This window comes from Lagenorhynchus albirostris, chromosome 2 (assembly GCF_949774975.1).
Source record: "Lagenorhynchus albirostris chromosome 2, mLagAlb1.1, whole genome shotgun sequence".
Lineage (NCBI taxonomy): Eukaryota > Metazoa > Chordata > Mammalia > Artiodactyla > Delphinidae > Lagenorhynchus > Lagenorhynchus albirostris.
In genome coordinates this window covers 87,293,115-87,320,138 of record NC_083096.1, presented here as the reverse complement: position 1 = coordinate 87,320,138, position 27,024 = coordinate 87,293,115, and the positions used below count along the sequence as shown (strand labels likewise).

The window sequence follows — 27,024 nt, the reverse complement described above, 5'->3', positions numbered from 1 at the left end:
TGTCGTTCTTTTGGTAATGCTTATGAACTTAGGTGGTTGATCTTAATCTCTGAGAAACTTGAAGGCCTAAACTGAGGGCACTTTCTTCCAGAAAAAAAAAATTGCATTTCCCAGAAGCTAGGAATGCTATGGACCTGGATGATTTTAGCCAGGATTCCTGGCTTCATGTGGGAGCTAAGGTTAGTTTTCCTTTGCTGCTGATCCCAGGCTTACCTCCCAATTACTAGCCCAAGTATGCAAGGCACAGCACAAAGTAAATTCAATTCAAATATCTGAGTGACAACTTTAGTTTACTAAAAGCAATAAAAACTGAAATATGTTTCCTGCTCCCAAAGAATTTATAATTTAGTGGCAGATAATGGAAGCTATTACCATTATAGATACTATTTTTTAATTATCTATTTTGTGCTAGATACTTTCACCAGGCTTATATGACAAGCTTCTTGTGTCCATGCCTGGACATTAATTTCTTCATTCATTGTTCAAATTGTTGAAAGTGCACTCTCAAGTTATTTCTTTTGTATCTTCTCTCTGGATTGTCTTCCTTTCTTGCAGGCCATTCACTCCTTTTCAGTTTGATTCAGTTACTCCATTTCTTCTGCCTATTTTATGTTAATCAGGTTGGCAAGTGACCAAAAACTTAACTCAATCTGACTTGACCAAAAAGAAAATGTTTTTGGCTCATGTAACCAAGAAATCTAAGGCAGTGATTCTGGTTTTAGGCACAGCCTGATCCAAGGACCAAATGATCTGGTCAGGGATATTTCCCTATTTATAGTTCTACTTTCTTCTGTGTTGATTTCACTTTCAAGCAGGTCCTCAACTCATTGAGGCAAGAAGATTGCCAGTAACTCCAAGCCTACATACTTTCCATAAGATCCCAGCTTCATTCCAGGCAACAGAATTCCTAGAATGTTCACTTTGGCAACATAATTAGCTTTAAGTAAATACTTGGTCTGGTCAGGTCTAATCACTGTGTGAGCCTTGACTGGCTGGATCTATTTCATATGCCTAATTCTGAAGCCTGGGGTCCAGTCACAGAACAAATAGAATGGAAAGCCAGAGTTTTTAAATGCTACAAAGGCCTATATAATTTATCCTAACTTCATCTCCTACCTTTGTCCCTCCTGGCTTATACCACTCCAGCTATACTGGACTTCTTACTAACTTTAAGGATGTCAATCACACTTGCCCTTCAGGGTTTCTGAATTTACGTTTATCACTGCCTAGAATTTTGTTAACCCAGGTATCACTTCAATGAAATCTTTGTTCAAATGTTCCCATATCAGGGAGCCTTTTTTGGACCGTCCTAGATCAATCCTAGATCAACCTCCCACTTCCCACTCCTTACCTTGCTTTGTTTTTCTCCATGGTACCTATCTAAAAGAATATATAAAATAACAGCAAATACTCATATAGTGCTTTCTATGCAGCAGGCATTAGATTAAGCACTTTACTTGATTAATTTAATGCTCTAACAACCCTATGAAGTAAGTACTATTACTATTCCCAATTTAGAGTTGAGCAAACTGAGAACGGAAAGGTTAAGTAACTTATTCAGGACATGGCAGAGCTGGGATTCAAACGTAATCAGAATGGCTCCCAAGTTTGTGCTTTTAACTACTAGACCACATTACCTCTTATTGTTGTCAGTCTCTCCACACCAAAAAATAAGCTGCATGAAAACAGGGACTTTTTATAGTGATACATCTCTAGCCCTTTGGCATGTAATAATAGATACTCAACAAATATTTGATGAACAAATAAAAGAGGATGCCGATATAGCCAGAAGGGAAAATGGATCCTTAAACATGTACTACACACAAGCTGCCCTAAATTAACAATGCAAACTGAGAGCTTATCTGTTCCAGTGGTTTCCTTATCATCTATGTGATGACTCAATCGCATAGTTCCAGCTAGCCAGTCCAGAATCTGGGGGTCAACCTTCTCTCATTTGCCCTCATGTCCCATATCTAATCAATCTGAATAGCTCTGTATTTGTCCTCCTCTCCACCCTCACAGCCACTGTACCTTAGATCAGGTAACCAATCTCCCATGGGTTAATGCAATAGCCTCCTAACTGGTTTCCCTACTTTCCACCTTTTGGTCTCCCTTTTTCATTCTCCACACTGCAGTCCAAGTGATCTTCTGAAAGTAAAGCCTGGTCATTTTGCTCTTTTTCTTAAAATTCTTCTATGGCTCCAGATATATAACCCTCAGAATAATTTATCAAAGCATTCAAAACCTGTTCTAATCTCACCATTTTTGCCTCTTCAACTTTATCTCCTCCTGATTTCCATCATACACTACGCCCCAGGCTTAACAGAGTACTTGAACTTCTTCAAAGTGCCATCCTCTCTCATCCTCTGCCTTTTGCACGTTTCTGTTCCTTGTGCCTAGGTCTGGCTCTCCCATCACTTGGCTAACTGCTATTTGTCTTTCAGGTCTCATTTCTCCTGAACTGCCAGGGGCAGGCTTGTCATCTCTGCTATGTGGACCCATAGGACCCCAGTCTTACTTCTATCATAACACCTACATTGTAGTATAATTTGTTTGCCCGGCTCTCCCATTAAACTGTGTATGCTCTTGTGAAGAGACACCATATCTATTGTGTTCAATGATATACTTCCATTATCTAGAATAGGTTCTGGCAGATACCAGGCAAATATATTATTTGGAAAATTAAATGAAGCCCCATTTAATTGGTGAAGATGTGCCTAAAGTTGTTAAACAATACAGCCCATATCCAAATTCAAGTGAGTCTGGTTCCAAAACACATGTACTTTAATGTACAGACCCTCTTTAAAAGAGGAAAGATAAAAATTCTTCTGGATCGCTGGGTTGATAAAATTATTTTATTTGTAATGTTACTTACATATGTACATATTAGATATAGTAATACTAAACAAAAGCACTACAAACATTAATTTATAATTATATAATTGTAATTTATAATTAATTATAAATTAATGCTGTAATCAGATTAGTGCTGTCATAGTGAATATGCTTATCCTATTATATACTTTTTCTCTATTTAAACTAATATTGAATTTGTTTTTACATAGTTTAGAGTATGCCATAAAATCATCTGGTCTACATTTGTATAAACCTATCATTTAAATATTAAGTATTCATCCATATTCTTCACTAGCCTGCATCATTAAATCCATACTATTTGGTACCTGTATTAATTTTAATCAAATACAAATGCAAAGTACTTTCCTTTTAAAACAATGGTCATCCACAATATCCAGAAAATACTTTATCTATTTTAGATTGTCATTTAAAAACAAATACAAGATATAAAAAATTCTCCTACAGAACTAGTTATCCCTAATAATATACGCACATGAACACAAATATCTAAGACATATTTTGTAATCTCATTTAAACAAATACACACACACACACACACACACACACACACACAAACACACACACACACCCCCCAAGGCAATGCCACCACAAAAAGCAGGAGCCTGGGCAAACTTTTCAGACTCCTCCTTTTCCTCCAGAAGGATCTGAGACTTCTTCAACAATGTTCCTTAAGAGACTCTGGCCTTGTTCCAAACTTCCCCAGGGTCTCCTGGTCAGATAAACAGGACTGGGATATGACCAGGGCCAGCAAGTTCCACTAGGATAGTTCTGTTTACCGGAGCTCAGACACAATGAGATTGTTTCAAGTCCTTTAAAGTGATTTGGCATAAATAGCCCAGATAACTCCTCCTAACATTTACAACTTTCTAAGTAGCTGCTCAAGCCCAGAAATTGATGGAATCAAATCAGAACATGAAAGCACCATTATTCTATGGCCTGGTAGCAATTACAGATTCATCTCCTTCAGAGGTTTCCATTTATTTTGACTATTCATCAGAATGGGTAAGATTATACCATGAAATTATTAGAAGTACAATTTTCCACCCATTCCCATTCACCGACGGAGACAAACAAGGATAAGTGAAAGTCCTCAAGTGAGTATAGGACATATAGTACATTTCACCTGCAGAAGAGATATGATTGATGTAAGAGCCATTTCAAAGTTTCCCCAATGCCACTGGGCCCTCATCTCCCAAAGCATGATTCATCCTTGGTAAAGGTCTCTGTTGGTCCTGGTTGGTTCTGACGCAGGAATTTGGTCCCTAGCGTAGTTTCTGCTTTTGCTCTGGAAAATACTGTCACATCCCATAGTGTCCTTTGCCTGGGGTCTTTTAGATAGAGCTACCAAATTAATTCTCTTCCACAACTACAGGCTTTTTATAAGAATCACATTTGGTGTAAGAAAGAAAAAAAAATCAAGCAAAATTCTTTGCTGATATAATGTCCTGAATTATACCATTATACCCTCTCTTAATCTCTTAGATTTACTTTGAAAGGAACTAAGTGTGTGTACAAGTGACTCCCAAGCCTGTGGTCTTCAACAATTTTGCCCCAAAATGAATTCTGGAAACTGTACTTCCTTACACATTGACTATTAAACTGTGTAAGTTTGACAGTTGCAAATACGTGATTTCTGGCATATTGTATATTGTGTTATATGTGGATTAAATATATCGTTGTCAAAACCTTGGCACTTCGGCTCATTCAGTTTACGGAAAATGGCCACTATATAACTGGCCAGTCCTCACTATCAGAAAAGGTGTGACCTCACTTGAATTTGAAAGGGAATAGAATATGCCACCCCAAAATATGCCATTTGGCATATTGTTTATTTTGAATTAAAGTAACTTAAGAAACAGCCGGTACAAGATGGACACTCTGACCTCCTTTGTCCCCGATAGCAGGAAATAAATCTCCCATTCGAAAGTTACTCTCCCAGTATCAGGAGAATAGCAGGCATCCTTATTATCAGAGATAGTGAGTTTAGGGCCGAGAAGGCTATATAAACAAACCTTGTTACTTCTTCACTAATATGCCACCCAAGCCCAAATGCTTTGTCTTGTCAATTCTTCACAAATGTGTTGTTTCCTTGTCTAAAAGGTATAAAAGCTTCCTGCTTAGGTTACTTCTTTGAGTGTCATATTTTTTTTCAATAAATTTATTTATTTAGCTTTTCTATTTTTGCCTGCATTGGGTCTTTGTTGCTGCACACAGGCTTTCTCTAGTTGCTCCAAGTGGGAGCTACTCTTTGTTGCGGTGGATTCTCTTGTTGTGGAGCACAGGCTCTAGGCACGCAGGCGTCATTAGTTGTGGCACGTGGGCTCAGTAGCTGTGGCTCGCAGGCTCTAGAGCACAGGCTCAGTAGTTGTGGTGCACGGGCTTAGCTGCTCCACAGCATGTGGGATCTTCCTGGACCAGGGGTCGAACCCATGTCCCCTGCATTGGGAGGCAGATTCTTAACCACTGCGCCACCAGGGAAGTCTCAAGTGTTATATTTTTATGGGCTCGCATATGTACGAAATTAAATGTTTTTCTGCTGTTAATCTGCCTTATCTCAATTTAATTATTATTTAATTATTAGACCAACCACAGAGCTTAGAAGGTAAGAAGGGAAAAGTTTTTCTTCCCTACAAATTCAAAGCAGTGAGTTGAAAAACATTCCTGTTACTACCTATTCCTGTCTCCTTCAAAATTCTCTCTCTGGAGCTATGCATTCTGGGTTTTTCCCTTTGTTTGGATTGTTCCCCAAAGATTTTTATAGCATGGAACAGCACACCAGAGTAAGAACAGGGATGAGTGAGGTAGTCTTTCTTTTGTAAAGAAGAAGGGAATAGATAAACAAGGACTCACTGTATAGCATAGGGAACTATATTCAGTATCTTGTAATAAGCTATAATGGAAAAGAATCTGAAAAAGTATATATATATATATATATACACACACACACACACACACACATACACACAGTATATGAATCACTTTGCTATAGACCTGAAACACAATATTGAAAATCAACTATACTTCAATAAGAAATTTTTTTTTTTTTTTGCAGTACGCGGGCCTCTCACTGTTGTGGCCCCTCCCGTTGCAGAGCACAGGCTCCGGACGCGCAGGCTCAGCGGCCATGGCTCACGGGCCCAGCCGCTCCGTGGCATGTGGGATCTTCCCGGACCGGGGCACGGACCTGTGTCCCCTGCATCGGCAGGCGGACCCTCAACCACTGAGCCACCGGGGAAGCCCTCAATAAGAAATTTTTTAAAAATGATGGAGAAGGGGATTTGCATGAAATGAGTCAGTTAAAGAAGTCCTGAGGCATCCAGTCTCATCTTAGGAGAGCTCATTCTAAATTCAGGGTACATATGAAGCTGAGGATTTGCAAAATAATTCCATACCACCACTTGAAAATGAAGATTACCTGTCCCAGAGCATTTCACCTACGTATGCTGAAGGTAGGATAATAAAAATATCTCCAAGATTTCTAAAATTTCCATTTGAGTTAATAGAAGCTGCAACATCTCAGTTCAAAGGAAACAATCTGGGTTCTGAGGTTAAATAGAAATGCTCCATGGCATGAATTTCACAAATTTTTTTCTGAATTAAGAGTAAAAAAAACATTAAAGGTTAATTAAGCTCAGAATATTTACACTTAAATTTACATACATACTCCGTGATAGTAGAGCTGTTTGATGCAGTAAGGTTCAGTTGGAACAGCTAATATAATACTTATTGAATGTGATTAAACTTTGAGCTTAGTTGCCGGTTATGGTTTCTCACAATTTCTTTTATTTATTTATTTGTTTGTTTATTTATATATTTTTGGACATGCCTCTTGGCTTATGGGATCTCAGTTCTCCAACCAGGGATTGAACCCGGGCCACAGCAGTGAAAGCACCGAGTCCTAACCACTAGACCACCAGGGAACTCCCACAATTTGCTTTTTAAGGTCACAATTTTTGGTCACCAAGAACTGTTTCATCAGTTTTAATAATAACACTGTCTTATATTAAAAACTTTATTCCACAGTGTCAAAATTAAATTTAAAACTGCAAGTGTCTTCAGGAAGAAAAAGATTCAGAGAGAAGAAGAAAGGAAATAAAATACGAGCATTCAAAAGAAAAATTATGGATGAAAAAATTCAAAACCCAGAGGTGGACTCAACACAATTCTGCCAAATTACCAAATTCCTGTCTTTGTTATTTGAAATTTTTTATTTTGGCATGATTTCTAAATACCAATTTTCTTCACATTTTAGAAAGGACATAAAAATCTGAGGTAATAGTGAAGAAAGGGAAGTTAGAGACTGTGTCCTTTGAAGTCCTTTACACTATACAGGAGAGTTTTGCTCAGTAGAATTTCAGATTATAATCTAGACTATAATCTATAAACATTGTTTTCTGCAATCCAAAGTAGACTCTCCAAAACCTAAATACACTATTTTTATTTATTAATATATGACTGATTTTGTCCCAGGGTTTGAAGCACAAATGTTACTGACTACTTTAAAATAATAAACAGGTATGGAGTTAGGGTTATGGTCATCTACATTACTCCTTTTGAATAGAAATGCTAGTATACCACTGCTGATATCTACTTCACACCTAGTTCTTTGAGGCCAAGTTGGGAAAATAAGTAGTCACAAGGAGGAAGACAGCAGAGAAAGTTGTTCTTCCTTTTCTTGAAAAAAAAAAAAGTATGACTTGAACTGCTCACTGAAATATTTAACACTATAATCAGCTTCATAATTTTTAATAGTTTTATAGTTGGTTTTATGTGAAAGTATCTCTAGGTTTTTATGAATGAAGACTAGAATTTTACCTCTATGCTTTACTCATCATTCTTAAAGTTTTCATCCCAATGCTTGCTTCAGCAGCATATATACTAACATTGGAATGATACAGAGAAGATTAGCATGGCCCCGGCGCAAGGATGACACACAAATTCATGAAGCATTCCATATTTTTGTGGGATAGGAGGGTGGGAGGGAGAAGCAAGAGAGAGGCGATATGGGGGTATATGTGTACGTATAGCTGATTCACTTTGTTATAAAGCAGAAACTAACACACCATTGTAAAGTAATTATACTCCAGTCAAGATGTTAAAAAAATTTTTTTTCATCCCAAATTCAAGACAATTACATTTGTCTCCTTTTAGTTCTTTCCTGTATACATAATTGTGTAATGTCCATCATGAGTCTGAACATCATTATTACTACTACATCTGAGCCCACTACTTCAAAGAAGTAACAAAGTTGTTTTTGTAAAGTACCTGATAATCCACAAAAGACTAATAAATTAAGTATTGTTTGTCTAACATAAGCATTACTTACACTAAGCACAGATAAATAGTTATTTGCAAAGTTGTTTTCGTTTTGCGGTACTCGGGCCTCTCGCTGTTGTGGCCTCTCCCGTTGCGGAGCACAGGCTCCGGATGCGCAGGCCTAGCGGCCATGGCTCATGGGCCTATCTGCTCTGCGGCATGTGGGATTTTCCTGGGCCAGGGCACGAACCCATGTCCCCTGCATCGGCAGGTGTACTCTCAACCACTGTGCCACCAGGGAAGCCCTGCAAAGTTGTTTTAAAGGGCATTTCTGGACACTAAAAAATTATCAAAAATGAAATTTTGTTATCTCAAAATACGATTATAGGTTAAACTTAAGTCTTTAAATGCTGACGATGTAAGTCCTAGAATATACTGCCAGTAAAACAAAAATCACTTTATAATACACTTAAAATAATTTCAACAATCTATTTCACTTTCCTAAAAAAATACAGTAAATTGTTAATCTGCTCCCCTTAGGGGGCTGTTTTCTATATGAAAAATGACAAACATCAGCAAGGTGCAATCACAACAGAGTGAGGTAAAATTGTGCATTTCTAATTTGCATCCTAAATCTGAATCATCAACCTCTAGAGGGGTTATTGGCAATTGGCATGACAAAGGCCTACACCTTAGAGGGAATTACTGAAGACAAGGTTTGGGGCTAATTTAAATAATGTAACTGATATTACTGGATCCACAAGAAGAGAGAATTCCATGGGTCACAGTAATTAGCCAAAAAGCTGTTCAAGACACACTGTTCCATTTAACTATGCATATGGGAACTTCAAAGACAGCTACTACCTTAGAAACTTACAATAGAGGAGAGAAAGTAAGCAAAAATAATACAAGTGTAAAGATTCACATAATACAAAAATTACAGTGGAGGGCTTCCCTGGTGGCGCAGTGGTTGAGAGTCTGCCTGCAGATGCAGGGGACACGGGTTCGTGCCCCGATCCAGGAAGATCCCACATGCCGCGGAGCGGCTAGGCCCGTGAGCCATGGCCGCTGAGCCTGCGCATCCGGAGCCTGTGCTCCGCAACGGGAGAGGCCACAATAGTGAGAGGCCTGCGTACCGCAAAATAAAAAAAATACAGTGGAGGGACTTCCCTGGTGGTCCAGTGGGTAAGACTCCATGCTCCCAATGCAGGGGCCCCGGGTTTGATCCCTGGCTGGGGAACTAGATCCCACATCCATGCCACAAGTAAGAAGTCTGCATGCCACAACTAAGAGTCCACATGCTGCAACTAAAAGATCCCATGTGCCACAACTAAGACCTGGCACAGCCTAAATAAATAAATATTTTTAAAAAATACAATGGAGACAAGGGATAGGTAGGATTTCAGGAGAAAATGGAATTTCTGTGGACAAAGTCACGGAGAATCAAGAATGGGGTAGAACTCAGGATGAGTCAAAGGAAGAGGGAAAAAAGTTTAAAAGAGTTTAAAGATTAGAAGGTTACAGGTGGCCCTGTGCCCAACTTTTCATAGGCTGGGAAGCAAAGCTTGAGAAACTTGATGTTGTCTTGGGCAGAGTGCGTATAGCAACAGATCAAAGAAAAAGAGGAAGAAAGCGTGCTCTCAGCTGCCGGGGGATCTCGCTGAGTTGCTTTTGTCTTGTGGGCTTCTGTTGGGATTGGTGTTTCCTCCCGGAAGACGGCTGCGTGTGCTTTGAGGAGGCTCACTCCCTGCCAGATGGGTGATGGAAGTCTAAACATGAGGAAGGATCTTGGTGCTCTGGTCGGGTGTCAGGCCTGAACCTCTGAGGTGGGAGAGCCAAGTTCAGGACATTGGACCACCAGAGACCTCCCGGCCCCACATAATATCAACTGGCGAGAGCTCTCAGAGATCTCCGTCTCAACACTAAGACCCAGCTCCACTCAACAACCAGCAACCTCCAGTGCTGGACACCCCATGACAAACAAATAGCAAGACAGGAACACAACCCTACCCATTAGCAGAGAGGCTGCCTAAAATCATAATAAGGTCACAGACACCCCAAAACACACCACCAGACGCAGCCCTGCCCAACTGAAAGAAAAGATTCTGCCTCATCCACCAGAACACAGGCACCAGTCTCCTCCACCAGGAAGCCTACACAACCCACTGAACAAACCTTACCCACTGGGAGCAGACACCAAAAACAATGGGGAACTGTGAACCTGCAGCCTGCAAAAAGGAGACCCCAAACACAGTAAGTTAAGCAAAATGAGAAGACAGAAAAACACACAGCAGATGAAGGAGCAAGGTAAAACCCACCCGACCAAACAAATGAAGAGGAAATACACAGTCTATCTGAAAAAGAATTCAGTTATGATAGTAAAGATGACCCAAAATTTTGGAAACAGAATGGAGAAAATACAAGAAACGTTTAACAAGAATCTAGAAGAACTAAAGAGCAAACAAACAATGAAGAATAACACAATAAATGAAATTTAAAATTCTCTAGAAGGAATCAATAGCAGAATAACTGAGGCAGAAGAACAGATAAGTGACCTGCAAGATAAAATAGTGGAAATAATTACTGCAGAGCAGAATAAAGAAAAAAGAACGAAAAGAATTGAGGACCGTCTCAGAGACCTCTGGGACAACATTAAACGCACCAACATTTGAATTATAGGGGTCCCAGAAGAAGAGAAAAAGAAAGGGACTGAGAAAATATTTGAAGAGATTATAGTTGAAAACTTCCCTAATATGGGAAAGGAAATAATCAAGTCCAGGAAGCACAGAGAGTCCCATACAGGATAAATCCAAGGAGAAATACGCCAAGACACATATTAATCAAACTCTCAAAAATTAAATACAAAGAAAAAATATTAAAAGCAGCAAGGGAAAAGCAACAAATAACATACAAGGGAATCCCCATAATGTTAACAGCTGATCTTTCAGCAGACACTCTGCAAGCCAGAAGGGAGTGGCAGGACATATTTAAAGTGCTGAAAGGGTAAAACCTACAACCAAGATTACTCTACCCAGCAAGGGTCTCATTAAGAGTCGATGGAGAAATTAAAACCTTTACAGACAAGCAAAAACTAAGAGAATTCAGCACCACCAAACCAGATTTACAACAAATGCTAAAGGTACTTCTCTAAGTGAGAAACACAAGAGAAGGAAAAGACCTACAATAACAAACCCAAAACAATTAAGAAAATGGTAATAGGAACATACATATCGATAACTACCTTGAATGTAAATGGATTAAATGCTCCAACCAAAAGACATAGACTGTCTGAATGGATACAAAAACAGGATCCATATATATGCTGTCTACAAGAGACGCACTTCAGACCTAGGGACACATACAGACTGAAAGTGAGGGGATGGAAAAAGATATTTCATGCAAATGGAAATCAAAAGAAAGCTGGAGTGGCAATTCTCGTATCAGACAAAATAGACTTTAAAATAAAGACTATCACAAGAGACAAAGAAGGACACTACATAATGATCAAGGGATCAATCCAAGAAGAAAATACAACAATTGTAAATATTTATGCACCCAAAATAGGAGCACCTCAATACATAAAGCAAATGCTAACAGCCATAAAAGGGGAAATTGACAGTAACACAGTAATAGTAGGGGACTTTAACACCCCACTTTCACCAATGGACAGATCATCCAAAATGAAAATAAATAAGAAAACACAAGCTTTAAATGACACATTAAACAATATGGACTTAATTGATATTTATAGGACATTTCATCCAAAAACAACAGAACTCAAGTGCTCATGGAACATTCTCCAGGATAGATCATATCTTGGGTCACAAATCAAGCCTTGGTAAACTTAAGAAAACTGAAATTGTATCAAGTATCTTTTCCAACTACTACTACTAGCTATAAGACTAGATATCAATTACAGGAATAAAAACTGTAAGCAATACAAACACAAGGAGGCTAAACAATACACTACTAAATAACCAAGAGATCACTGAAGAAATCAAAGAGGCAATCAAAAAATACCTAGAAACAAATGACAATGAAAACACGATGACCCAAAACCTATGGGATGCAGCAAAAGCAGTTCTAAGAGGGAAGTTTATAGCAATACAGTCCTACCTCAAGAAACCAGAAAAATCTCAAATAAACAACCTAAACTTACACCTACACCTAAAGCAATTAGAGGAAGAACAAAAAACATTGAAGGTTAGCAGAAGGAAAGAAATCATAAAGATCAGATCAGAAATAAATGAAAAAGAAATGAAGGAAACAATAGCAAAGATCAATAAAACTAAAAGCTGGTTCTTTAAGAAGATAAACAGAATTGATAAGCCATTAGCTAGACTCATCAAGAAAAAAAGGGAGAAAACTCAAATCAACAGAAGTAGAAATGAAAAAGGAGAAGTAACAACTGATACTGCAGAAATACAAGGGATGATGAGAGATTACTATAAGCAACTATATGCCTATAAAATGGACAACCTGGAGGAAATGGACAAATTCTTAGAAAAGCACAACCTTCCAAGACTGAACCAGGAAGAAATAGAAAATATAAACAGACCAATCAAAAGCACTGAAATTGAGACTGTGATTAAAAATCTTCCAACAAACAAAAGCCCAGGACCAGGTGGCTTCACAGGCAAATTCTATCAAACATTTAGAGAAGAGCTAACACCTATCATTCTCAAACTCTTCCAAAATGTAGCAGAGGGAGGAACACTCCCAAACTCATTCTACAAGGCCACCATCACCCTGACACCAAAACCAGACAAGGATGTCACAAAAAAGAAAACTATAGGGCCAATATCACTGATGAACATAGATGCAAAAATCTTCAACAACATACTAGCAAACAGGGCTTCCCTGGTGGTGCAGTGGTTGGGAGTCTGCCTGCCGATGCAGGGGACGCAGGTTTGTGCCCTGGTCTGGGAGGATTCCGCATGCTGCGGAGGGGCTGGGTCCGTGGGCCATGGCCGCTGGGTCTGCATGTCCGGAGCCTGTGCTCCGCGACGGGAGGGGCCACAGTGGTGAGAGGCCTGTGTACCGCAAAAAAAAAAAAAAAAAAAAAAAAAAATACTAGCAAACAGAATCCAGCAGCACATTAAAAGGATCATACATCATGACAAAGTGGGTTTTATCCCAGGAATGCAAGGATTCTTCAATATATGTAAATCAATCAATGTGATACACCATATTAACGAATCGAAGGAGAAAAACCATATAAGCATCTCAATAGATGCAGAAAAAGCTTTTGACAAAATTCAACACTGATTTATGATAAAAAAAAACCTCCAGAAAGTAGGCATAAAGGGAACTTACCTCAACATAATAAAGGCCATATATGACAAACACACAGCCAACATCATTCTCAATGGTGAAAAACTGAAACCATTTCCACTAAGATCAGGAAGAAGACAAGGTTGCCCACTCTCATCAATATTATTCAACATAGTTTTGGAAGTTTTAGCCACAGCAATCAGAGATGAAAAAGAAATAATAGGAATCCAAATCAGAAAAGAAGAAGTATAATTGTCACTGTTTGCAGATGATACGATACTATACACAGAGAATCCTAAAGATGCTACCAGAAAAATAGTAGAGCTAATCAATGAATTTGGTAAAGTAGCAGGATACAAAATTAATGCACAGAAATCTCTTGCATTCTTATACACTAATGATGAAAAATCTGAAAGAGAAATTAAGGAAACACTCCCATTTACCACTGCAACAAAAAGAATAAAATACCTAGGGATAAACCTACCTAAGGAGACAAAAGACCTGTAGGCAGAAGACTATAAGACAGTGATGAATTAAAGACGATACAAACAGATGGAGAGATATACTATGTTCTTGGATTGGAAGAATCAACATTGTGAAAATGACTATATTACCCAAAGCAATCTACAGATTCAGTGCAATCCCTATCAAACTACGAATGGCATTTTTCACAGAACTAGAACAAAAAATTTCACAATTTGTATGGAAACACAAAAGACAAAATAGCCAAAGCAATCTTGAGAAAGAAAAACAGAGCTGAAGGAATCAGGATCCCTGACTTCAGACTATACTACAAAGCTACAGTAATCAAGACAGTATGGTACTGGCACAAAAACAGAAATATAGACCAATGGAACAGGATAGAAAGCCCAGAGATAAACCCACACACATATGGTCACCTTATCTTTGATAAAGGAGGCAAGGATATACAATGGAGAAAAGACAGCCTCTTCAATAAGTGGTGCTGGGAAAACTGGACAGCTACATATAAAAGAATGAAATTAGAATACTCCCTAACACCATACACAAAAATAAACTCAAAATGGATTAAAGACCTAAATATAAAGCCAGACACTATCAAACTCTTAGAGGAAAACATAGGCAGAACACTCTATGACAAAAATCACAGCAAGATCCTTTTTGACCCACCTCCTAGAGTAATGGAAATAAAAACAAAAATAAACAAATGGGACCTAATGAAACTTCAAAGCTTTTGCATAGCAAAGGAAACCATAAACAAGACGAAAGGACAACCCTCAGAATGGGAGAAAATATTTGCAAACGAATCAATGGACAAAGGAATAATCTCCAAAATTTACAAGCAGCTCATGCAGCTCAATATCAAAAAAACAAACAACCCAATCCAAAAATAAGCAGAAGACCTAAATAGACATTTCTCCAAAGAAGATATACAGATGGCCAACAAACACATGATGCTCAACATCACTAATTATTAGAGAAATGCATATCAAAACTACAATGAGGTATCACCTCACACAGGTCAGAATGGCCATCATCAAAAAAATCTACAAACAATAAATGCTGGAGAGGGTGTGGAGAAAAGGGAACCCTCTTGCACTGTTGGAATGTAAATTGATACAGCCACTCTGGAAAACACCTTAAAGAACTAAAAACAGAATTACCATATGACCCAGCAATCCCAATACTGGGCATATACCCTGAGAAAACCATAATTCAAAAATACTCATGTAGGGCTTCCCTGGTGGCGCAGTGGTTGAGAGTCCGCCTGCCGATGCAGGGGACACGGGTTCGTGCCCCGGTTCGGGAAGATCCCACATGCCGCAGAGCGGCTGGGTCCGTGAGCCGTGGCCGCTGAGCCTGTGCGTCCGGAGCCTCTGCTCCGCAACGGGAGAGGCCCCAACAGTGAGAGGCCCGCGTACCGCAAAAAAAAAAAAAAAAAGACTCATGTACCACAATGTTCACTGCAGCATTATTTACAATAGCCAGGACATGGAAGCAACCTAAGAAGTGTCCACTGGCAGATGACTGGATAAATAAGATGTGACACATATATACAATGGAATATTACCCAGCCATAAAAGAAACAAAATTGAGTTATTTGTAGTGAGGTGGATGGACCTAGAGTCTGTCATACAGAGTGAAGTAAATCAGAAAGAGAAAAACAAATACCGTATGCTAACATATACATTCGGAATCTTAAAAAAAAAAATTCTTAAGAACCTAGGGGCAGGACAGGAATAAAGACGCAGATGCAGCGAATGGACTTGAAAACACCGGGAGGAGGAAGGGTAAGCTGGGACGATGTAAGAGTGGCATGGACATATATACACTACCAAATGTAAAATAGATAGCTAGTGGGAAGCAGCCGCATGGCACAGGGAGATCAGCTTGGTGCTTTGTGCCCACCTAGAGGGGTGGGATAGGGAGGGTGGGAGGGAGACACAAGAGGGAGGAGATATGGGGATATATGTATATGTATAGCTGATTCACTTTGTTATTCAGCAGAAACTGACACAATGCAAAGCAATTATACTCCAATAAACATGTTAAAAAAAAAAGGTTACAGGTGGCATGCCACAACGCCAAAACAACCTCCCACCCCATATCACCCCCCCACCCCTCCCTCAGGCACAACCTGGCCAAGAGATCCTGGAGGGAAGAGGTTAATCAACGCTATCAGATTTTATAGCCTCAGGTCATTACTCTTCCAGATGGAAAGCATCCCCAGTGGGGATGAAGAGATTTCCGCCAGGCCACCACGATCTCACTCATCTCCCCGCGCTGGCGCCCGGGACACTTGGCTAGGACACCTGTCCTCGCCTCCTTCACCAACCGCTCCCTGCTCCGCGGCGTTGCAGCCACGAAGCCCTCGAGGGCCGCCCCCCGTCCCCAGGAAACCAAGCTCTCCGTTCCCCGAGGCTCCCTCCCACCCCGCCCAAGCAGCCAGGACTCCCAGCACGCCACCCGCCGTTACCCAGCTAACCGTTGTGCGCGGGTCGCGGCGCCGCGTGAGCGTGACGTGACGGGGCGGCTCGGGGCGGAGCTCCTCTCCGCGCCTGGCGCCCCTCACGCCCCGGGAGTTCGCCAGACACTGTGGGGAGGAGTGGGCGCCGCCGCCTTATACCACGCCGCGGGGGCCGGAGCATGCACGCAGGGGGCGGAGTTGGCCCTACGGGCCCCGCCCCCTCCGCCCGCCCTCACAGCGCTGACTTCGGTGTGGTTCCCCCTCGGCCGCCGTCGTCGGCTCCCGGTACCGCTGGGTGTTCCCCCGCAACGTCGCGGCCACCACCACGCGTGCGGGACGCCAATGTCGGCCTTACCCTCAGTCTCTGGCAGAGAAAAGGGGAAACCGCTAAGGACGGATGGGGCGTGCCCCCCGGGGCCTGACTCAGGTGTGGGGGGAGATGGGCGCGCGGAAGAGCGGGGAAGTGGCTGGAAGTGGGAGACTGGGCGGGGTTTGAGTGGACGCGGGTGCACCTGCGACCGGGAAGAGGCCGAGGGCTAGAGGTTAAGAGCGTGGGCTGTGGGCTCGCTGCTTGAGTTCTGTGACCTCGGGGAAGTCACTCAAACCCTCAGGGCCTGTTTCCTGCTCCCTAAAATGGCAACAGTAGTAGAAGCGACCTCATTTAGGAGATTTCCATGGTCTTTGAGGTACACAGAAGTCGGGAAAGAAGAGCGGGTCAGAGGATGGAAAGATTGGTCCAAGAGGGGGAGGGTGTGTGTGCGTGTGTGTGTGTGTGTGTGTGTGTGTGTGTGTGTGTGTGTGTGTGAAAGATGGAGAAATGAAGATTGCAGATAGGCCAAATTTTTGTGGACACTGAATGTTTGGGACAGGGTGTAATTATGGCTGGCAGTTTTGGGGGGATTGATTATATACTAAACACTTCACTTGGATCCTCATGAGCCTGTGGAGTAGGTACTATTGACAGTTTACAAATAAAGGACCTGAGGTTCAGAGGGGTTGGGTAACTTTACAGAGGCCACTGACCTAGTAGTGGCCAACATTTGAAGTCAGACTTCAGAGCCTGGTTTTTGTCATAAGAGCCATGGTTCTTGAGCAAGTCCAGATACCAAAGTGTATCTGTTAAAGTGATTAAATAATCTTGATTTGAGAAATACCAAAAAAGTATGTCAAGGCCCTTGCCTTCAAAGAATTTACAAGTTCTTTGGGGGCAACTGAGATACAAATCAGCCCACATTTCTTGAGCATTTGCCATGCCAGGACCTGTCCTACCACTCCACCTTTTGTCTCACACACACACTTAATTCCCACAACACTTAAGAGTAGGCCTTATAGTTTCTGTTTTGCAAATGAATAACCTGAGGTTGAGGAGGAGTGGGGTTTGTGGGGTCAGGCCTTGCGCCCTCCTCTCAACCACTCTGTTTGTTTCACAGCAAAGTTTTCAGTAGCAGTTCAATATGTTAGTAGAAGACATTGCAGAATCTATGGTCAAGTACTGCTTGTGAGCAGTAATTGTTTTTTACCTTTGTAAATGCAGAGAAGAAAGGCACTTAAGGTCACTGGAGTGGCCAGGACTTAGATCAGCAGTGCTTCAGGATTGTTAGTGGCAGCAGCATTCAGAGTAGATGGTAGATAGTTGAGTTAGGGAGACAGTGGGACACTGTGGCTCGGGTGTAAATTTATAAGGACCTGTACTATGGAATGGCAGTGCGAAGAGGTAGATAAGAGATTCCCAGGAAACTTCTCAGAGAAGGCACGTAAAGCAGCAGTATAGTGGGTCTGCCCAGTTTCCAACAAAGTACCTAATTAAGGTTGCTAGGGGAATAAAATTAGTGTTTGTGAAGCACTTGGAACAGAGCCTAGCATATAGCAAGTGCTCAATAAGTATTTTTAAAAATGAATAAATAGGAAATAATTTCATTTACAATAGCATCCAAAAGAATAAAAACACCTAGGGATAGGTTTAACTAAGGAGGTTGCAAAGATTTTAGGCAACTCTACTTTCTGAAGAAACACTGCCCACAAAACTGCCCTTACTTCAGATACCGTCTGCAAGATTGGGGGTCTCCAGGGTCACCCTCACTTCACACCATCTGGCCACAAATTTGGAGGTTCTCATAACCTTGCTTAGGATCAGTAATTTGCTAGAAAGACTCACAGAACACCCTGAAAGCTATTATATTCACAGTCACATTTATTACAGAAAAAGGATACATTGAAATCAAGCAAGGGAAGAGTAGCATAGGGCAGAATCTGGGAGGGGTCCAAACTCACAGTTCTAGTTGTCCTCTCCAGGTGAGGTCCTGAGTGGAGTTATCTCCTCTCAGCTATGATGTGTGACAGTGCTCTAAGAGTATTGCCAACCTGGGATATCACTCAAGCCCTGGTATCCATTGCTTTGTGAGGCTTCATTACTTGGCATGAATCATAGTCCATGTGATCAAACTAAAATCTCCAGTCACCTGCCTCCCTGAAGTTTGGGCTGTTACCATGTGACACAGAGCCCTAACTCTCCAATCACATTGTTGGTCTTTCTGACATTGCTGGCCCTACCCTGAGTCATTTCATTAGCCTGAACTGAGAAGGGACCCACCCTTAGACACCTCATTAGCATAAACTGTCAGAGTTGGTCTGAGGGACCCACTATGAATTACAGAGACACTCCTATCACTTGGGAAATTGCAAGGATGTGGCGGTCATCTCCCAGGAGCTGGGACAAAGGCCAGACCTCTCTTTAGACAAGGCCAGATTCCTTACTACACAAAAGTGGAAGACACACTGAAAACTGTAAAACGTTGCTGAAAGATACTAAAGAAGACCTAAATAAGTGGAAAGACATCCATGTTCACGTATTGGAAGACTTAATATTGTTAAGATGGCAATACTACCCAGCGTGATCTACAGATTCAATGTAATACCTATTAAAATTGCAATAGCCCTTTTGGCATAAGTGGTAAACTCATATGGAATTGTGCAGGATGCTGAATACTTAAAACAATATTGAAGAAGAACAAAGTTGGAGGACTCACATTTCCTTATTACAAAACTTATTACAAAGCTACAGTGATCAAAACAGTGTGGTACTAGCATAGGGATAGCTGTATAGACCAAGAGAATAGAAAGTCCAGAAACAAACTTAGAAATCTAGGGCCAACTGATTTTTGAAAAGAATGCCAAGACCATTCAATGGGAAAAGAAATGTCTCTTCAACAAGTGGTGCTGGGACACGTGAATATCCATATGCAAAAGAATGAAGTTGCACCCCTACCTTATGCCATATACAAACATAAACTCAAAATGGATTAACCAATAACCTAAATGTAAGAACTAATCTATAAAACTCTTAGAAGAAAAGATGAGGGGTAAATCTTAATGACCTTGGATTTGGCAACGGATTTTTAGATACAATACCAAAAGAAGAGCAGCAAAAGGAAAAGATAAATTGGGTTTCATCAAAATGAGAAGCTTTTGTGCATCAAAGGATGTTATCAAGAAAGTGAAAAGACAACCTACACAATGGGAGAAAATATTTGCAAATCAGGGTCTAATGTCCAGAATATGTAAAGAACTCTTACAACTCAACAACAAAAAGACAACCCAATTAAAAAATGAGCAAAGGATTTGAATAGGTGTTTTCCAAAAACGATGTGTAAGTGACCAACAAGCACATGACAAGGTACTCAACGTTATTAGTCATTAGAGAAATGCAAATCAGAAACACGAGATGCCACTCTATACCCACTAGGATGGCTATAATAATAATTTTTTAAGGAAAGTATATATTGGCAAGAATGTGGAGAAATTTGAAAACTTGCACATTGCTCATGGGGGTATAAAATGGTATAGCCACTGTGGAACAGTTTGGCAGTTCCTCAAAAGTTAAACATAATATTACAAGACCCAGCAATTCTAAGTATATACCCCCAAAATTGAAAACAGGTATTCAAACAAATAGTTGTACAGGAGTTTCATAGCACTATTCACAATAGCCAAAAGTTGGAAACAACCCAATGTGCATCATTAAATGTATGGATAAACAAATGTGATATAGCCGTACAATGGAATATTATTTGGTCACAGAAGGATTGGAGCACTGGTACATGCTACAACATGGATGAGCCTCGAAAAGATGTTCAGTGAGAGTAGCCAGTCACAAAGGGTCTCAAATTGTGACTATCCAGACACAAAAGGTCAGAAATTGTATGATTCCATTTTATTAAATATCCAGAATTGGTAAATCTAGAGAGACAGAAAGCAGATTAATGTTGCCAGGGGCTGGGAGAATGACTTTTTAATGGATACGGAGTTTTCTTTTAGGGTAATGAAAATGATTTGGAACTTGATATAGGTGTTGGTTGGTGGTTGTACAACATTGTGAATGTACTAAATACCACTGAAATGTATACTTTAAAATGGTTAACTTTATGTTATATGAATTTACCTCAATAAATAAACCAAATAAATAAATGGAGAAAAAGATTTTCCATGAATTAAATGAAGTTTCTTCTTTGTGTTAAGAAAATCATGTCTAAGTTTATAATTTAAACTTTATATATCTTAAAGAGGGCCAATGTGATAGTCAGAAGCCACCCTCCTCCCCCAAGATGTCCATGTCCTAATCCTTGGAATCTGTGAATATGTTATTTACATGACAAAGGGGAATTAGGGTTGCAGATGGAACTAAATTTGCTAGTCAGCTGACCTTAAAATAGGGAGATCATCCTGGATTGTCTGGGCCCAATATAATTAAGAGTCCTTAAAAGTGGGAGAGAGTAGGCAGACAGGTCAGAGTGATGCAGTGTGAGGACTTGACCTGCTGTTGCTGGCTTTTAAGATGGAGGAACGGGGGGCACCAGCCAAGGAATGCAGGTGGCCTCTAGAGTCTGGGAAGGGCAAAGAAACAGACTCTCCTCTAGAGCCTCCAGAAGGCTTGACACCTTGATTTTAGCCCAGTGAGGCCTGTGTTGGACTTCTGACCTGTAAAACTGTAAGATAATAAATCTAGGTTGCTGTTGTTGTTTCTAAAATATTTATTTATTTGGTTGCGTTGGGTCTTAGTTGCAGCAGGTGGGCTCCTTAGTTGTGGCATGTGAACTCCTAGTCGCAGCATGTATGTGGGATCTAGTTCCCCGACGAGGGATTGGACCAACACCCCTGCATTGGGAGTGTGGAGTCTTAACCACTGCACCTCCAGGGAAGTCCCCTAAATCTATGTTGTTTTAAGCCACTAACTTTGTGATAATTTGTTACAGCCATGATGGAAAACTAATACAGACAGCATAAATGTGTATACTTCAGGCCTCACAAAACTTGTATCTTCCTACTGACAGTGAATATTTTTATGAAGAGTACAGGCTTTGGAGTTGGAAGGCCAGGTGCTATAACTTGCTAGCTGTGTTTCTGTGGGCAATTCACTGAACTCTTCTAGGCTTCAGTTTCCTCACCAGGAACATTGGAGATAATACCTACAAACCCGATGTGTCATGAGAATCAAAAGAGAAAATTATTGGTGAAACTGGGAAAGTGCTCTGAGAGTGGTTTTTTGTTTTGTTTTTTTTAAATATAAATTATCAGTAAAGGGTGCTTAAGGGGGAAAGGTCCAGAGTTACTCTAATATTTTAGCTGGAAATAGAGAAATAGAGAAGGTGGGAAGAGGAAACAGTTTGAGTGAACTGGAGGAAATGATAAAGCAGGTACAATTCTTACTATTTTTCCAGATGTCATCCTTGTTTTAAGCCGGTATAAGAGGAATTTTAGAGTTGGCAGAAGCCTGGAAATCATGTAACCAACGCCCAACCTTATGCAGATGTGGAAGCTGAAATCCAGAAGCTGGAAGACTTTCTTCAAACCACTCAGCTAATGAATGGTTTGACCAGGTGAATAGACAAGTTTTCTGGACTTTACTGTCTAAAGCATAACCTTGAAGATAAAAAGTGTTTCTTTACTGCAAACCAGAGGGGATACAGTGCCCTCTAGTGGCTTTTTATTTTATTATACAAATCCCCATTACTTCACATTTCTGTTTTAAAGGTTGAGAAGGAGATGATGCAAGCTAGGCTGCCTTAGAGAAGGACCTTACAGTTATTTGCAAACTCAGATTTCAAGGTTTCAAGCAAGTTCTAACTTGAGAAATTAGGGGCTAGGATGAGAAACACCATTAAAGGAAAAGGGGTGGGGAATTTGTAAATGCAAATTTGGACATTTGTGCTGAATACACTGCTCAAATATTTTATCTGGAAAATAAGAAAAATACGTTTTTGTTGTGTTGCCACTGACAAACTCAGTGAAATCAAAAAGGTTCACTTTTCGTTTTATTGAGATACAGTCCTCATAACATAAAATCCACCATTTAAAAGTGTAAGCTTAAGTAGTTTTCAGTATATTCACCATGTTGTGCAACCATCATCACTATCTAATTGCAGAATATTTCCATCTCCCCCCACACCCCAAAAAAACCCAAACAATTAGAAGTTGATTCCAATTCCCCCCCTCTCCCATCCCCTGACAATTGCTAATGTACTTTCTGTCTCTATGTATTTGTCTATTCTGGATATTTTATATAAATGGAATGTGAACTTTCATCTCTGGCTTCTTTCATTTAGCATAGTGTTTTCAAGGTTCACCCATATTGTAGCATGTATCAGTACTTAGTTCCTTTTTATGGCTGAATAATATTCTGTTGTACGGATATATCACATTGTATTTATTTGTTCATCAATTGATGGGTATTGAGTTGTTTACACTTTTTAAAAAAATTTGTTTATTTATTTTTGGCTGTGTTAGGTCTTCGTTGCTGTGCGCGGGCTTTCTCTAGTTGTGGCGAGTGCGGGCTACTCTTGTGGTGCGCGGTCTTCTAATTGCAGTGGCTTGTTGCGGAGCATGAGCTCTAGGCACACTGGCTTCAGTAGTTGTGGCACTCGGGCTCAGTAGTTGTGGCTCACGGGCTCAAGAGTGCAGGCTTAGTAGTTGTGGCGCATGGGCTCAAGAGCGCAGGCTTAGTAGTTGTGGCGCATGGGCTCAGTTGCTCCGCGGCATGTGGGATCTTCCTGGACCAGGGATTGAACCCGTGTCCCCTGTGTTGGCAGGCAGATTCTTAACCACTGCGCCACCAGGGTAGTCCCTCTATGTTTAACTTTTTGAAGAACTACCAAACAATGTATGTTCCAACTGTCTCATATTTTCCAACACTTGTTTTTTCCATTTTATTATTAATATTAATATTGCCATTCTAATGGGTATAAAGTAGTATCTCATGTGGTTTGTTTTAAATTTTGAAATCAATTTTTTCTCTTTTTTTATTTTTGTTTTTATTTGTGGTAAAATAACACAAAACATAGAATTTACCTTCATAACTATTTTAGGTATATAGTTCATTAATGTTAAGTATATTCACATTGTGGTGCAACCAATTTCCAAAACTCCACCTTGTAAAACTGAAACTATGCCCGTTAAGCAACTCCCCATTCTCCTCTCCCCTCAACCACCATTCTACTTTCTGTCTCTATGAATTTGATGACTCTAGGGTATCTCATATTAATGGAATAGTATTTGTCTTTTTGGGACTGGTTTATTTCACTTAGCATGATGTCCTCAAAAGTTCATCCATGTTGTAGCATGTGTCAGAATTTCCTTTCTTTTTTTTTTTTTGTGGTACGCGGGCCTCTCACTGCTGTGGCCTCTCCCGTTGCGGAGCACGGGCTCCGGACACGCAGGCTCAGTGGCCATGGCTCGCGGGCCCAGCCTCTCCGCGGCATGTGGGATATTCCCGGACCGGTGCACGAACCCGTGTCCCCTGCATCGGCAGGTGGACTCTCAACCACTGCGCCACCAGGGAAGCCCTCCTTTCTTTTTAAAGTTGAATAATATTCCACTGTAGGACTTCCCCGGCACTCCAGTGGTTAAGACTGTGCTTCCACTGCAGGGGGCACAGGCTTGATCCCTGGTTGATCCCGCATACCGTGCAGTGCGGCCAAATAATAATAATAATATTCCATTGTATATATACACCACATTTTATTTATCCATTCACTTGTCGATGGACCCTTGGGTTGCCTCTACCATTTGGCTTTATGAATAACACTGCTATGAACATGGGTGTACAAATATTTCTTCGAGACCCTCTTTTCAATTCTTTTGGTGTATGCCTAGAAATGGAGTTGCTGCCTCATATATAAATCTGTTTTTAATTTCTTGAGAAACTGCCATACTGTTTTCCATAGTGGCTGTGCTATTTTATATTCGTATCAACAGTGACCAAGGGCTCCAATTTTTCCATATCCTCCAACACTTGTTATTTTCTGTTTTTTTTGATAATAGCCGTTCAATTGGTGTGAGGTAGCATCTCACTGTGGTTTTGATTTCCATTTCTCTAATGACTAATGATGGTGAGCATCTTTTTATGTGTTTGTTGGCTATTTGTATATCCTTGGAGAAATGTATTAAAAATCCTTTACCCATTTTTTAATTGGATTGTCTTTTTATTGTTGAGTTGGATGAGTTCTTTATATATTCTGGATACAAATCCTTTTTATCAAGATACATGATTTGCAAAAGGATTTATTTTAAACTGTCCTCTATTGAGGTATACTTTACATAGAGTAAAATATACAGATCTTAAGTGTAGAGCTGAATGAAGTTTGATAAATTTATACATACCTGTAACTTTCATCCAGGGCAAGTTAAAGAATATTTTTGTCACCCCAGGAAATTCCCTTGGGACCCTTTCCGTGCAGTCGCCCATTCCTCTCTGCCCAATGCAATGATTATTTTTATTTGTCAATAGAAATTAGTTTTCCATGTTTCTGAAATTCATAAAACAAATTGTGTAATATGTACCACTTGTGTCTGGCTTCTTTTACTCAACATTGTATCTGTGAGATTCATCTGTGTTATTGCATATATTCAGTTGATGCTGTTTTATTGCTGAATTTTAAATTTTGATGAAGTCCAATTTATCCACTGTTTTTTTTTGGGGGGGCTGTTGTTGTTTTTTACAGTTAGTGCTTTTTGTGTTCTATATGAAAAATGTTTTCTGACCTCCCATTCCTCTACGACCAGGTTGCAAAGATATGTTCCTATAATTTCTTCTGAAAGATTTAGAGTTTTAACTTTCACATTTAGACCTATGATGCATATCAAATTCATTTTTGTTTAATATGCGGTGAAGTTGAGAGGTGGTTGGTGGTTTTTTTTTCTCCCACAGATATCCAGTTTTTCCAGCACTATTTATTGGGAAACTTTTTCATCCTTCATGAATTGCTTTGGTTATTTTGTTAAAATTAATATATGGGGGCTTCCTTGGTGGCGCAGTGGTTGAGAGTCAGCCTGCCGATGCAGGGGACACGGGTTCGTGCCCCGGTCCGGGAAGATCCCACATGCCGCGGAGCGGCTGGGCCCGTGAGCCATGGCCGCTGAGCCTGCGCGTCCGGAGCCTGTGCTCCGGAACGGGAGAGGCCACAACAGTGAGAGGCCCGCGTACGGCAATATGGTATATATGTGTAGGTCTATTTTTGGACTGTCTGTTCTGTATTGCTGATCTATTTGTCCATTCTAATGCCATTACTACCTTATCTTTCATTAATATAGCTTTTTATTTTAATAAGTCTTGAAATTAGGTAGTTTGCCCTAGAGCTTTGCCCTTCTTTTTCAATATTGTTTTAGTTATTCTAAGTCCTATCCACTTCTGTATAAATTTTAAAATAAGTTGTCAATTTCAACCAAAAAAGCCCATTTGGGGTTTTTATTGGGATTGCATTGAATCTATAGAACATATGGTGAGAATTGTCATCTTAACAATATTAAGTCTTCTAACCCGTGAACATGGTATTATCTCTTCATCTGATTAGGTCTCCTTTAGGCTCTCTCAGCAATGTCTTGTTTTAATGTAGAAGTTTTGCACAGTTTCATTAAAATTATTCTAGGTATTTTTGGTTATTTTAAAATAGCATTGTTTTATTTTAACTTTTGAATTGCTCATTGCCAGTAGAAATGAAATTTATTTTTCATATTGAATTTGTATCTGTAACCTTGCCAAATTCACTTATTATTTCTAGTAATTTGTTTGTAGATTTCCTTGGATTTTCTACATACACAATCATGTCATCTGCAAAAAAGAAAGTTTTACTTTTTTCTTACAATCTTAATCCCTTTTCCTTTTCCTTGCCTTACTGTACTGGCTGAGCCCACCAGTACAATGGTAAATAGTGGACATAAGAATGGACATCTTTATTTTAATTTTAGAGGGAAGTGTTAAATATTTCACCTTTAAGTTTGATGTCAGCTATAAGATTTTATATACAGCCTTATCAGATTAATGAATTTCCTTTCAATTTTTAGTTTTTTAAGAGTTTTTTAAATATTTATTTATTTGTTTGTTTATTTATTTATTTTGGCTGTGCTGGATCTTCATTGCGGCACACGGGATCTTCATTGTGGCACGCGGGATATTTACTTACGGCATGCGGGCTCCTTAGTTGTGGCATGAGAACTCTTAGTTGAAGCATGCATGCGGGATCTAGTTCCCTGACCAGGGATCGAACCTGGTTCCTCTGCATTGGGAGTGCGGAGTCTTACCCACTGGACTACCAGGGAAGTCCCTGCTAAGAGTTTTTATCATGAACAGGTGTTAAATTTTATGAAATGCATTGTGTATATTTACTGAGATAATTACATGC

At 40.1% G+C, this 27,024-nt stretch overlaps 1 protein-coding gene and 1 non-coding gene across 2 annotated transcripts in view; one reads left to right on the top strand and one right to left on the bottom strand.

Annotated features, from left to right (window-relative positions):
• The window catches only part of LOC132516021 (monocarboxylate transporter 1-like), a 36,147-nt gene extending 19,672 nt beyond the window's left edge, over positions 1-16,475 (bottom strand). Inside the window, exon 1 of the mRNA XM_060142402.1 lies at positions 16,373-16,475. The gene's annotated coding sequence lies outside the window, so the exon portion shown is untranslated. The remainder of the gene's footprint in view (positions 1-16,372) is intronic.
• On the top strand, positions 7,732-7,838 carry LOC132516488 (U6 spliceosomal RNA). Its single transcript, XR_009539323.1, has one exon. It is a non-coding gene; the product is annotated as a U6 spliceosomal RNA (small nuclear RNA).
• Positions 16,476-27,024: the final 10,549 nt, after the last annotated feature.